The 14,326-nt window shown below is 42.0% G+C and overlaps 1 protein-coding gene across 2 annotated transcripts in view; it reads right to left on the reverse strand.

Annotated features, from left to right (window-relative positions):
- Positions 1-14,326, reverse strand: part of jarid2b (jumonji and AT-rich interaction domain containing 2b) — a 109,322-nt gene that overhangs the window by 58,902 nt on the left and 36,094 nt on the right. The window lies entirely within an intron of this gene.

A 14,326-nucleotide genomic window follows, 5' to 3' on the forward strand; every position in this document is an offset into this window, starting at 1 on the left:
CAGATGGACTGAAATGTCCAAAACATATCAAAACCTGACTCGTGTGGGCACAGTTTGTCCATTTTCTACCTCTGCTTCTTCAGTCAGAAGGGAAATGCCTCATTTCAGATTTCTGCCATGTAAAAATACTTCCACACCTAAATGTTTAAAAATGCTTTGATCACGATTAGCCACCACAAGTAACTACAGCTAGGTAGTATTTTATAGAGAATTTGATTGTGTGTTTTTTTACAACACTTGTCTGTCAAACAATAAGTATAGAAAACACAAATAATAAATACAAGTTAGGATTCTTTAGGTATATTAACCCATTACATCTAGTTGCAATTGCACAAGCTACATCCCTTACATTTCTTGCTATATCGTGACATTGGCATAACACAACATTAACATAACATAGCATTAGCTTGCAGCTAGACACAGGGCAAAGAATTAGCATAACAATGAGTTAAGGACTGCTTCTCTGCACAAAGCCATGATAGGGGAGTGTTATGGTGATGAATAGGTAGGAAGCAAATGAAAAAAGCATCATGGGACTGTGAGTCCGTGGTGTTGCTAATCTGTCCCAGCGAGACCAAAACAGAAGATGTTATTGTCGAAGAGGTCACCAGCACACACACACACACACACACACACACACACTTTTTTCCTCCAGTCAGTTTCAATCTGAACCACAAGCCCATGACACCAGACACCACAGCGAACATTTAGCACATGAAAGCCACAATTTATTCAAAACACTATTGCTTCTATTGAGACTTTTAACAGCTTAATAGAAAATATTCCACTGCAGCAAGCATTGTTAAAGGGGTCTTTAGCGAGTGTCCAACAGGAATAACCATACTTCTCTTTCTCCCCTCATGCATTGCTGTGGCAGCTGCGTTTGATGTCGAACAACGCTAATGACTAAAGGAAATGAGATTAGGACATGAGCAACAACAAAGAGGTATTAATAAATAATGGAAACTGGAAATAGCTTTTCTCTTGTCAAGCCATGGGGCGAGTTTATTTCAGCTGTGAGGTTTGAGAAAACACACTGTCATTGTAAAAAAAAAAAAAAAAAGAAAAGAAAAGCTAATGTATGGCAATTATCTGAATTAAAAACACATTTCGGATCCTGACGACTCACTCGTCCCAGCAAGTGCTTTTCTCTCTCTGTGAGTCAAATATAACGAGAGGCACAAGCGAGCTTCAACGTGGGTGGGAGAGTGTTCTGATCATCCAGTTGACTCAGATCATTTGACCTGGCTTGGCTGAGTCGGCTGGCAGACCTCACAGTCACATCAGTGCAAGGAGTATTAAAAATCTACACCTCGCACCAAAAATAATTACTCAGAGACATTTTATCACCGCTGTAATAACAAGATATCAGTCACAGCAATCCATTGAGAGAAAGAGCTCTCGAAAGACAAAACAGGTATTCAAATGACTACGGTTGTTGGGGTAACAGAGAATCCGAATGTATGCCTTTTCTGTCTGAGTGTGTGAAAGAGAGAAAGTTAATCTCTTCCTAATATTATGCATCCTCCCACAGTGAGAATAAAATACAACTGAAATAACTGCTGCTCATGAAAGTCTCTATTTCAGACCAGTCAATCCCAAAAAAGACTCGCACACAATCAAACACGTTAGCTCGCTGACATATGTCATCTGAACCAGATGGATAAACAGTGGTTTTTGTAGCATCAAAACATGTTAGCACACATTTTGCATGGTGATACAATGTTACAACACCAACACCAACACAAGTTTCGATCCTGCATTATCGGCATCGCACTGGAGCATGTGACTTTTATGGTGCTGTTTTAAGTGCAGTTTTAACTGATTGAGAATCCCATTTTGGAGCAAAAACATAAAAAAAGAAAGAAAAGCAAGATGAACAGATGATACTCAGCAGATCCCAATACGTGGGCATCACGATAATATCATAATAGGATATTTGCTAACTTGCACCCATTTAGGCCTAATTCGGGGGGGCGATACGACAAACAAAAGTCTTGGTGTTCTTTTACTAACTGCTCAAGCCTGAAATATCTGTTATGCATTGCCGTCTGTAAAAGGGCACAGAGACAGAAACGGTGGGTAGAACATTCTGTAGCTGAGCCGGCAGCGGAAGTAGTCACCACGCCAAATCAACGTCTGTGTAAGAAGGACAGAAGAACAGCTCACACCAGCCGGCTGTGTTTACACGTCATGTCTCTGCTGCACAACAGCAGAATGCTCGTCTATGTAAACTCACATGCTGGGGCAGAATAACACTGTTGTTTGGTTCTGTGCCAACAACAAAGCATCATAATAGTGGGGTTATTTTTAAGTGTAAAATTGGCTTGTGAGTCCTGAAAAACCACAGGTGGATCATGTGAGACACGCTGGCTAACAATGAGCTGCTGAGTTATCAAGGAATGTGGTTTACTATCTCTACGCAAAACAAAGCTTCTTAACAACTCAAACAAAAACTATTACGACCTCATTCACTCACTCGATTCATGTCACAACTCTTAATGTGTTTCGACAATACTGACAAGACTGAAGAATCTGTGTTTATTAGGCTTTGTGATTTTTTTTTTGTCTGTTCAGCAGATAAAAATAAGCTTTTGCAGAACATTGTTTTGATTTCGCAGGTCTGCTCTGGGGGATGAGGTCTCAGCAGAGCCGAGGGAGGGGGTGTGGGGTGGGGGGACCAGATTAAAGTCTGGGTGTCGACGCATGATGGAGCTGATGGGTGACAGCAATGTTTTCCTGCATACTGTACGCATGCTGGCACACGCGTGCGCACACACATACACAGGTAAATGAGCCGTTCGGTGCACCGACGCTTCTCTGCTGCTGACAGAGGTTGATAGGGTGTGTTTTGTGTGTAAAATGCAGTACCTCATTACACTGTCACACATGAGCCCGAATCTGCGCACACACCAGTGAGAAAGCTAGTGCGAGTACTCAATTATGCCATTTTCTCCTGTAGTTAATGTTACCTAATCCATCCTGTGTGTGCACATGCACATGTGCGCAAAAAAAAACCTGCCAGGTAAGCGCCAATTACCTAGACAGCTCACTGGCACCCTTTCTCTCCTGGTGTGGTGCAAGGCCAAATGTACACTGACACACAGCATTGACAGAACATCCCAAGGTTAAAAAAATCATATATAGAGCAAGCAAAGTTATCTTCAGAGAGGGAGAAATATTAACTCCAATAATTCACCTTAAAGTAAGGCTGCATTTCTTTTCCAATCGGGTCCCCACTGAATTACTGGCCGCAAATATTTCCTGCAACGAGGTAGCGGCTGACATTTTATCAGCTCAGAGAAAAGTGTTAAAGCTCTGCTATGCCACGAAACCTTTGCAACTTCTGAGGATCAGCTGAATGGATTAACACAGCTGCTGCTAAACTGCAGGTCAACTTTCTGACTGACCTGAGAGGTGGAATACTTCAGCCCTCGATGTCAAATCATGGGATTATCAGTCACAAAAGTCAACTCCTGTCCGTCTGTTTTTGAGGTATAAAATAAACAAATGATTGCTCAAGCAGCATGTAAAATCCCCCTGAAAACCTGCTCGCTTCCTGCCAGAGGGTAGGTGTAGCATGACAGAAGAAATCTACTCAAATAAGAAACTCAAACCAAATTGTAATGCATCTCAGCTCCTCAGTCAAACATCACTCTGTGTGTGTGTGTGTGTGTGTGTGTGTGTGTGTGTGTGTGTGTGTGTGTGTGCGCGTTTGAGGTTTTGCCAGAGCTCTTTAGAGACAGCTCTCAGACAGAGCAATGCCAGCCGAGCGCTACCTGGCACTGACACACACATCTACACCCCGACCAGCTCCCATCAGGCTAGTGGAATCCCACTAATGAGCGCGGGGACCTTATCTGTGCATGTGTGTGTGTGTGTGTGTATAACCAAGTGATGCTTTGGGAGCATTGCGTGGCTGCTGTCACCCAGCAACCCCACCACCAATTCCTTTGGAATACACAGGTAATCTGAGCTGCAAAAACCAGAGCAATACACAGAGACCCCTTTTAGGGCATCCATAGGGATACTGAGCTTAAAAGTATGTCAAATAAGATCATTAAATCTCTCGCTCCGTCTCTCTCGCTCTCTGTCACACACGTGTTGTGATAAGTCAGACGCACACAGCGCTTGGAATATATATACCTCCATAATACCTTTCCCGCTGGGCTTCTTAAAACACCCCGAAACTTCTCCAAGAGATGAAAACCAAAGGGAGGAAATGTCACCACACACACACTTGGGAAGTAGTTTCTTAGTCTTGTCAAATTTATGCTAATTTTCTGACATTATTCAGGAGTATTATAAGGCTTTAATCTTTTAAAACATATAATAAGCTATTTTTAGGGGCCTGGATTTGTTTACACAGAGTTTCTGTTTATTGCTGGCTTAACCTTTCATAAAACTCTTTAAATATAATCTCAAAGATATGCTAGAGCACTTTCACTCATTAAAATAAGAGAAAAAACACTGAATAAAAATGCAGAAAATCTCTGGTGGACACATTTACAGGGCCAGACTGATACGGGATGTTTGGGGTTGATGCCAATATGAAAAATAAGATGAAAAATAAAATGTAATAAGATGACAACAAATATATGTTTGTCTTGCAATTACCTCTAAGATGCGGTAAAACACAAAGATAAGTAATTGAAGCAGGATATTTTACAGTTAAACAAATGAGAATTAAGGCCGCCATCACTGCCCTGAAATAATACACTTCACTCAGGACTTAACAATAATAAATTAGCTCAAGCATCTTTATTGAATTGTGCTCCAAACTGATATATTTCAGTTGAGCTCAACAGATTTCTGGCAACAACAAAACAATCATAACAACAGCAAAAATAATCGGTGAAAAGCGTGCAGCAGCAATGATCAGAATACAAGAGGCTGAACAGGATTGATTTGTATCTGTTCATCCAACTGGATGTAAAGTGAGACGTTACTCAGATTCCTCTCTCTCTCTGTCTCTCTCTCTCTCTCCCTCTCTCTCTCTCTCCCTCTCTCCCTCTCTCCCTCCCTCCCTTGAAAGTTGCTGAAGTTGATCACATCGGCTGCGTGTAACACTGATGCAGAATAAAAGACCCTGAGACTAGGAACAAAAGAAGGGGGACCCAGGATGGACAGTAGTGGATGCATCATCTGTCCATTTTAAAACAACCAAATGACATCGTTGCCACCTCAATCAGATCTGTTACTGTTTGGACAGTCAAAGAGGAAATGAATGCAGCAGAAACGTCCTCGGAGACGGTGTCAAACTCTCACACAACAACTACGGTGACATCCTCCAGAACAAAAACATGCTGTGTATAAGTTGCGGTACACCAAAAGGCTAATTGTTATAACCCAGAGAATAAAAGTACCCCTGCAACAAAGCATTTAGTGAGATGAAAATGTGAGTGTAATTGCTTGTTACAGCACCGCCTGACAAATGGTATCTGTCTCTTTAAGAACATCAGAGGGCCTCAGTGCTTTGGGTCTGTGTGTAAAGAAAGCCGCGCCATCCGCCGTACATTGCATGAGATGTATGGAAACGACTGATTCAAAAGAAGCTTAAAGTAATATTTTATCAAGCCAGTGTGCTCATTGATCTGTTAAGCTCCCACTCTGATTTGATAGAGGCCTCACAGTAGGGAAGCAGTTAGAATGTTGGTAATCATCCATCACCGCTCTAGTGAAACACACACACACACACACACACACACACACACACACACACACAATGGCAAAAGGAAAAACAAACAAAAAAAGACAAAACACTTGCATATCTTCATAGAGATTCTGCATCTCCATAGGTCTACATTCTGTGTGTATGCATGCATTCACACTAGCTATTCTAAAAATATCCCAGAGCTGTGCTGCTGCCGACTATGCGGATGTCACGGCAGAGGAATGTGGGCCACGCGCCAGCCGTGATCTGCTCCACAAAACTGGCCCAAAACCTGTTATTCTAACACACATTTCCACTTAGAAGAAGGACAGATAGATGGATGGATGGATCGATGGAGGAAAAATGTTATTTTAACAAAGTCTGGCTTATTGTGTCCAGTAGTCAGGACAATCTCTACCTCACGACTAGTCCCTTTCTCCCCCTCCTCTCTCACTCTTTCACCAACACGTGAGGCCCAGATGGCTGGCCCGTCAGGAAACGGCCACCAAGCCTTCATTAGCTGTGCAGATGACAGTGTTAACAATCACTTAACTCTCAAATAATTCACTGAAATCTTTTTAAGGGTTATAATTAACCATTTTTGAAACATTTATGTTATCTCGCCAGTGGGAAAATAAAAACAACAGCAAAGTATGAAAACAAGCCGAGACAAAGTAGCAAAGTCTCATTTATGCCCACCACAATGCTGGCAGCCTCTTCAAAAGAAATCTTGGGAGGGAAATTATAACATTTAAGGCGCATGTATTAGACGTGATTAATTAGAAATCTACAAACTTGGAAAATGACAGTTTTATCGTCTATAATTAACAACCATGTGCTTTCAAGCCCACTGGGGTAAATGCCAGCTACTAGCCAGCACAGAAGCTCCCTGGAGCTCAGAGACAAAACCAGGTTTCTATTCAAATGCGTCACAAACTCAAAACAAAAAAAAAATGAATTAATGTGCGTTTCCATCCGCTTCTGTTACAAAAAATATAGGAAGTTGGTTCATCTCTCAAAGCGTTGCCAGACGTTTCATTTCCTAAAAGCTTGAATCGAGATTTATTTTCAGCATCAAAATCCTGATTTATTAGTTAGTCAAGGACGATCTAAAGTTAACACTTTTACACAGCACACAGAAATCCCCAGCTCAGAATAAAGTCAATGCATGTCCTTCTTGGAAGTTTTTCTTTAGTTCTATAGAAGCAAGTCAAGGTTTGCGACATCTGATGGAGCGTTAACTCCTTCAAAACAGACACGATGCACTTCAACCAAATGCAAAAAAAAAAAGCGCAATGTTTGCAGTTTCCATCAACTTCAAAATGAGCAATGAAATGTGTTAATGGAAACACAAAATGTTCTTGATTGGCAAACAACAAAAGTAGCTGCCCACACTCAACTAGCATGCATGCGTTTGCTCACAAAGCTCACATTCTATGTCTTGGTCCCTACATACCTTATAGCTTTAAGCAGACCGGATGCTTCGCTCAGCTTCAAGCTCAGAGAAGAGGCGAACGAAACACGGCTGTGGGGTTACTGGGGACATGAGGCCCTATATAATCGCCTCATTACACTGCAAGCTCACTGCGTCGGAATGTGTGTGTGTGTGTGTGTGTGTGTGTGTGTGTGTGTGTGTGTGTGTGTGTGTGTGTGTGTGTGTGTGTGTGTGTGTGTGTGTGAGCGCCTGCACACTTGAAGCCACAGGGCCTTCCCTTTAAACTGAAGAGGGGAGGAATACCACAAAGGACCGTGGTGCCTCCTGCAAGAGTGTTAACTACTTAAACTTAAGCTTTTTACATTAGCAGATGCTGCTGAAGACAAATTCCTCAAGCAAAAAATAACTCCAGGCACCTTGATGTCAAGATAATCAGTTTAAACAATTCTGAAAACAGCCTGTGTGTAGGAACCAAGGTGTCTGAAAACACAGTTTCTCTCGCAGGTAAAATGTTTTTCCCTTAGAACAATGCCTTCTATTGCCTCACTGTGCTGGTCTCTCCTGTTGAAACACACACGCGCGCACACACACACATACACAAACACACATACACACCTGCAGTCTCCACTGTCAATCATACCAGCTATGACAGTGACAGACTGCCAGCAACATTCAGCCTTGTCGAGCACAAAACGCGATCAGCCTGCTAAAAGGAGAGAGAGAAAGAGAGAGAGAGAGAGAGAGAGAGAGAGAGATGGATTGAGAGCTTTTAAATAGAGAGGGTGACCAAGTTTATTTCAACTGGAGAAAAAGAAAATGCTTTTAAGATCCTGTGTGTGCATGACCAGAAGAGGCCCAGCTGGCTACACAATAGAGGTTTTAAATTGACTATCTACCCACCCCATGTGACCACCTGACCCCTGGTAAAACTCTAGTAACCAATATTTTCATACTTGCACATTTGCAGCTTTGAATGCAGAATCAATGCAATACTGGTAAGCTGTCAGGTTGGAAGACCCCAGCTGTCTGACCTTTTCACTGACACACAAACGCAGCGCACCACTCATGACTAAAAGGACAAGTGTCTCACTGCAACCATATAACCAAAATCCGATCGATTCATTACCGGGCCCATCTGTTCATCCATTTTCATTTACTCAGATATGCATGGAAGACAAAATAAACAGGATCCAATCGTAGTGATGGGACAACAAAGTAATAGAAACACAGAATATTAAAACACATGTTTGCTCTGGACAGATTCTGATTGTGTTTTATGTGATCATCCAGAAGTGCATGGAAGAAGATTGTAAAAGTTTGCAACAAGTCTCCAAAGCACCAAAGAGTATTACAGTATAAAATCCAGGGCTTTAAAGAAACCGTTTCCTGTTCATTCAGTGCCACAAAGCTTTGGGAATTTTAAGTGTCTCTCGTAAAGTCAAAGTCTGTTAAAGTCACTGCAGCTTTGCAGCAGTGTCTATCAGTTTCACTACCTTGTTGCCATGGTTTTAGGGCTCAGTTGAGGAATATTCTTCATATTCCTGAGTTAGATTTGGCAGCTTAAGAGGGGAGACTGAGAGGAAAAAACAGTCGTGGGCCATGTCTGGTCTTACAATAGACTTGAACACAGGTCTGGTTGAAATTAGGGGTGTAGGGAGATCTTATTATCTGCATCTGCTCACTGACATAATTACCTGCATCTGTATTTGGACAGCAGGCCAGAAGTGGGTGTTTGTCACAGATTTTTCATTTTTTTTTAATTATTGTAAAATTCAAGATGGGAAAGGAACCAAATTAGCAAATGAACATTTGATTTAAGAAGTCACATCAGATTTGGCAAATGTTTTTCTAACCTAATATTCATTGGCAATGTAAAAGATTTTTCTGGGTGACAGCCAGGGACTGAGTGCAGTCAGCCGCTTTATCAGTTGTAGATATGAAATCTGGAGATCACTTTCCAAAAATGTGAGTAACTCTATATATGTTAAAGGTTGTGGGAGTTTATAAGATAAGCAGAAGAAGTCGATGGACCCTTTCTCAAATCTGAATTTCTGAATAAACCCGATTCATTTTGAACTTTTTGCATCCAGAGCTGTGCGCTTTGCTCATGAATCAAGTTTAGTGTTTGGCTGTAACGTGGCAAAGTTGGTGACCCAGCTACCATGTTAAGAACAAGCACCACCCTGCTCACAGAGTGCCATCCACCCTGTCAGCGCCCGCCTGAGCTTTTAATGGCTAAGTGTGTCCAGATGCATCATTGACAGATTTGGGGTGTCTCCAACATGATGAAGTAGTAACTCATTATACTAAAAATATCTGTTGTCATAAACCCTTTCCAGGATTCATGTTCAGATACGGGCTCTTGACTGTCTTAAAATTCATCCTAAAGCTCTCTTGTATGTGTGCTTGCTCTCTCTAATCTGACAGATTGCTCAACAACTCATTCTATCGTGACAGCCTCATTCAACACACTTACCCTCCAACTCTGTCACGATATCATTTTCACTTTAGCTACATGCCGCCAACCAGAGGTTTGACTCAATTCCCTGCACGCGCAGACCTACATCTAAGATCACTAGCTGTGGTCACGTGCACCCAGCGCTCTGATTGACAGCACTCCCCAACCTGCTGTCATTCATCTTGGTAGAAGTGACAACGGCTCCTACGCTGCTCGGCTATTCCCTCGAGAGCTCCGGAAGAACCTGCTGCTGATCCCTCTTAACCAAACGCTGTTTCTAACCTTCTAACACCTCCCCCCACACACACACACACACACACACACACACACACACACACACACACACACCAGCTGCTCTGTAGACAAATGAGACACATAGTTTAATATGACTCCTGTCAGGACATTTTTATATGTAGACTGATGTCACCTTTTAAAATGACTTGTATTAAATGGGTGCAACAGCGTACGTAAGGGGCCAGAGTATAGAGTGTGTGTTGTTAGTTTTTACCTTCTAAATGCGTATATTTAAACTACAAACACACACCGTTTGTCCAAAGATTCAATGTTGCATGTGGTGTAAACTTTAATGTGTATTATTCAAGAACACTCAGGTTGACCTTTGACCTTTTGGACAAGACATTTCATCATTACATTCTATTTCATATCTGTGTGAGGTTTTGTCAAATTTAGTGGCATGTGATTTCTTGCATTACAGCAGGAAACTTTGTGCAATGAAGGTATGCTAACCTGTTAGTCCACTACCATTCATTCTGCTAGGCCAACTAGCAGTCAGCCAGTCTCTGTCGGTGTCAGCACTGTGGTGCATTTACGGAGGACAGAAGGTTATCCAGCTTCTTGTCTGGCTTTGTTAACTAAAATGTCAGCATGTTCTTTTGAAGACACAAAACGATTTGACATATAAACTTCTTGCTACTGAAATCTCCGTGTATTTTCTATGAAAGCAGTGGTAAATACCAGACAGCCAGCTTACAGAACTAGCTGCCAGCCTCTGAGGGTTTTGCTCCTCTAAATGTGGCAACACCTGACACATTCTCTCGTATAGTGTAGTGTTACAGACAACTACCTGCGCCGAATGTGGCATCAGCTGACAAAGGGTGTTAAATACTAAGCTGCAGTTTTTGCACCCATTCATCCACAAACAATGTGCTTCAAAGCACATGCAAGTAAAGTTAAAGTGGGTATGCATACGATGCACAGAGCTTAAGCCCTCCCACTCTCTGAAACACGGGGGGGGGGGGGGGGGGGGGGGAGGGAGGAACACAGAAACAGGAAAGAGAGCAACCTCATTAGCCTCATGCCTTGTCTGACAGGAACACCCTGCAGGCAGATTCATACGAATACACAGAGAACCACAGGCCTCTGGTCAGTTTATGCAGTGGGCTACTCGAGGAAGATGCCGTCTGTATGAAAGCTGGTTTAAGGGCAACGCCTGAGGGGAACTTCTACAATGACGTCCTGTTAGCCTTGGATAGTCAGACTCATCAAACTCGCTGTAGGATTACATCTGGAATCCAGTTAGGTAAGGCTGCAAACAATCTGACAGGAAGAAGCACACAAGTACCATCACACATAAGACACATTACACAACAACAACAACAACTCCTAGCCTGAGGGTTTAAACTCGTTTACTCTTGCAGAATTTTGGAGCAGGCACAGGCAACCTGCTTTACTAGAAAGGCCCATTAATTCCTCTTTCCACAAGCAGGACATAAAAAGATATTGAGCATGTGAAAAAGGCCACCACAAGTGAGGAGCTAAATGACTGTGTAATGCGAGACACGAGTTAAATGTACTCATTTGGGTTTATCTAAGAAAAAAGAAAACCACTTCAAAAGAATCTCCTGCCCTCCGAAGAGATGCCTAAATGTTGTCAGAGTGTATTTGAATCCAGCTTGCATCTCAGTTTAGATTCAACAAACGCAGAGAAAAGACAAGCAGATGGCCTCTGCACCTCCCTGCATCATTTCTCCTGCCCGCTACCAACCCAAACAAGTTCAATCTGAGAAAATGAATTTTTAGATGCAGTAAATCTGTTGATGTGAGAGCAATTAAGTCATAAAAATTTTCAATAAGCACCCACCGTCTGTGTTAGTGTGGGTGCTGAGGCAGCGCTCTATGTAGCCTTGGCCAAGCCTGGGCACTTAGTAACAAAATTATTTTTCTGCAGCCACAGAAAGGTCTCTCCTCATATTCCCACAACACACAATTTCCCCTGCTTGATCTATTGAAGCTAAATACTTCAAGAAATTAAAACTTGCAGCCAACTTACATATGCAAATGCACTTTTCCTTTTTGTAGTCTGATAACTGTGTATCTATTCATGTATTTCCAGTTTAGAAAAGGGCCTGAGGTTTGCCTTCAAAAATCACCAGCATGTTAAACAACAATGATTCAAAATTAAAGTGACCTTATTTATCTTCACACACAAAGTAGAACACTTAAACTTACATGCAACATTCCTCAGGCTAGGATTGGGCTGTATTTTCGGCAATGATGGAAGTGTCTCTCTAAGTCGGGATCTAGCAATTAAAATGTGTACTACAGAGCTACATAGCAGGGCTGTATTCTAACATGAGATTGCAAGTTCTGCTGGTAATGTCCACAGCACAAGTGGAAAGTAACCTCATGTGATGAAATATAGAATGTTATTTTGACGTGAAAGACTCAGGCTGAGACACACTTGTATAAAATAACACAATGGACGACTACTCTCCCTGCTTGCTTGTGTTTTTTTGGTTCTTTTAGTTTTATACTGAGAGTGTATTCCCAAACTCAGTACTGCATCATTATCTGCACAGTCTGACACATAAGACCACACACACATGTATCATGTGCCGATGCGTGTGTGGGAGTGGCATTGCTGGGATCCCCCAATGACCGCACGACACAGCGCCCATGAACTGGATGGCAACATGCACAGAAGCCTCCACCAACAGGATGTGAATGTGTGTGTGTTGACTTCACTACCCTCTACAGATTTACTATCATTTATTACTACATTGGGATGTTTCCAGTCTCCACATCAACCTGGTCTCTCCTGCAGTTGTGACAGCCGCTTTGATACAATAAACTGTGAAGCAGCAGCGGCAATACAGTTACATATCACTATTACAACAGTAACAATAATACCGCATGAGGTTTCAGTTTTATACACTCACATGGAAGAGTTGCTAGGTATCTGAACAAATAATGTCAGTGAGACAGGGAGACATATTGTAAGACACGCTTGACACAAGTGAGCAAGTGAAGAACCAGGAACAGCTTGCTCACTTTGTTAGCCCATAATGCACCTCTTCACGTTTCCCTCGATGCAAGTAAGCAGCCAATGCAGTGTCCAGAGTTGTTCACTGAGGTGGATGACTGACCATAAATGGCCCCGCATTACACTGCAGTTCACATTTTATATTTGAGTTTTGACTTTGAAGAGAAGAGAAGAGAAGAGAAGAGAAGAGAAGAGAAGAGAAGAGAAGAGAAGAGAAGAGAAGAGAAGAGAAGAGAAGAGAAGAGAAGAGAAGAGAAGAGAAGAGAAGAGAAGAGAAGAGAAGAGAAGAGAAGAGAAGAGAAGAGAAGAGAAGAGAAGAGAAGAGAAGAGAAGAGAAGAGAAGAGAAGAGAAGAGAAGAGATGAGATCACTTCATCTGTAGCTGGTGGCAATATTAACCCTCCTGTTACCAGACGGCTGGTTGGGCCACAAAGGCGACAACTACTTGTGGGTAAGCTGGTTGTCTGACTTTGTCTTTGCAATTGTGTGCACAAGCCTTTGGTGTGTGTGTACATGGGAGTCCACACATAGCTACTTGCAAGTGGTAGATGGTGTGAGCATTCAGACCATAAACAAAACAAACTGAACTGAGATGAGACCATGGCAAAATATTGGCTTGTGCATCAAAATCCCTTTGGAAAACACAGTGCAAAATCCCAGCCTGATAACCTTGGAGTGGACCTTATCGACTGCCAAAAGGTCAAGCTCTCTGGCTTTGCCTCCATTGGAGATTAAAGTTTTTAATCCAGTTTTCACAAGTGCACCAATAGCTTTGGTTGACTGAAGGCGTTTTCTGATTTTGTGTTCGGCTGTCATTCTCATTGCAGATACAAAAAAAAATCCAAGTGAAAACAATTGTCTGTGTCAAGGTTCTTTCTGGGTACTTTGTGATAATTGTTAACATTTATTTATCCAGATATCCTGCATCAGTGAAAATCTCTATGTTAGGAACTACTTTTAGAAGCAAAGAGACTCGTTTACCACAAGTGTGAGAGGGACTGATGACAGCAATAACAGAGTGGCTTGTACAGACCATGTAAGGTCAAGTCTCTCTCTGGCTGACACTCTCACTAACAAGCATATCACTACACAGAGCCCTTTCTACACAAAATACACATATATACTGTGTACATATACACATACAGAAACACAAGTCTGAGGGATTTCAAAGCCCACACTATACAAGTTCTTGCCTGGGTCATTACTGGCAGCCTGTTGTCTACGCAGTTTCTCAAGGCAGCTTCATCTGTCATACATGTTAATGCTATCTGTGTAAGAGCATGCATGTATACACTTATGGCTACTAATTAGGATCAAAGAAGAGTCCCACATTTCCTATTCAACTGAAAATCAAAAGAATATATCTAAATAAAACCTGTGAAATTTACCAAAAATTCAGAACGCCCGGAACCTTCGAAGAGATGAGCAATCAAACTGATTCGGAGAAAATGATTCTCGAAAAGAGCAGCTCCTTGTTAGTTGAAATATTATTGATGAC

This window comes from Aulostomus chinensis, chromosome 22 (genome assembly GCF_037954235.1).
Source record: "Aulostomus chinensis isolate RoL2024-O1b breed Wild chromosome 22, RoL_Achi_v1.0, whole genome shotgun sequence".
NCBI lineage: Eukaryota > Metazoa > Chordata > Actinopteri > Syngnathiformes > Aulostomidae > Aulostomus > Aulostomus chinensis.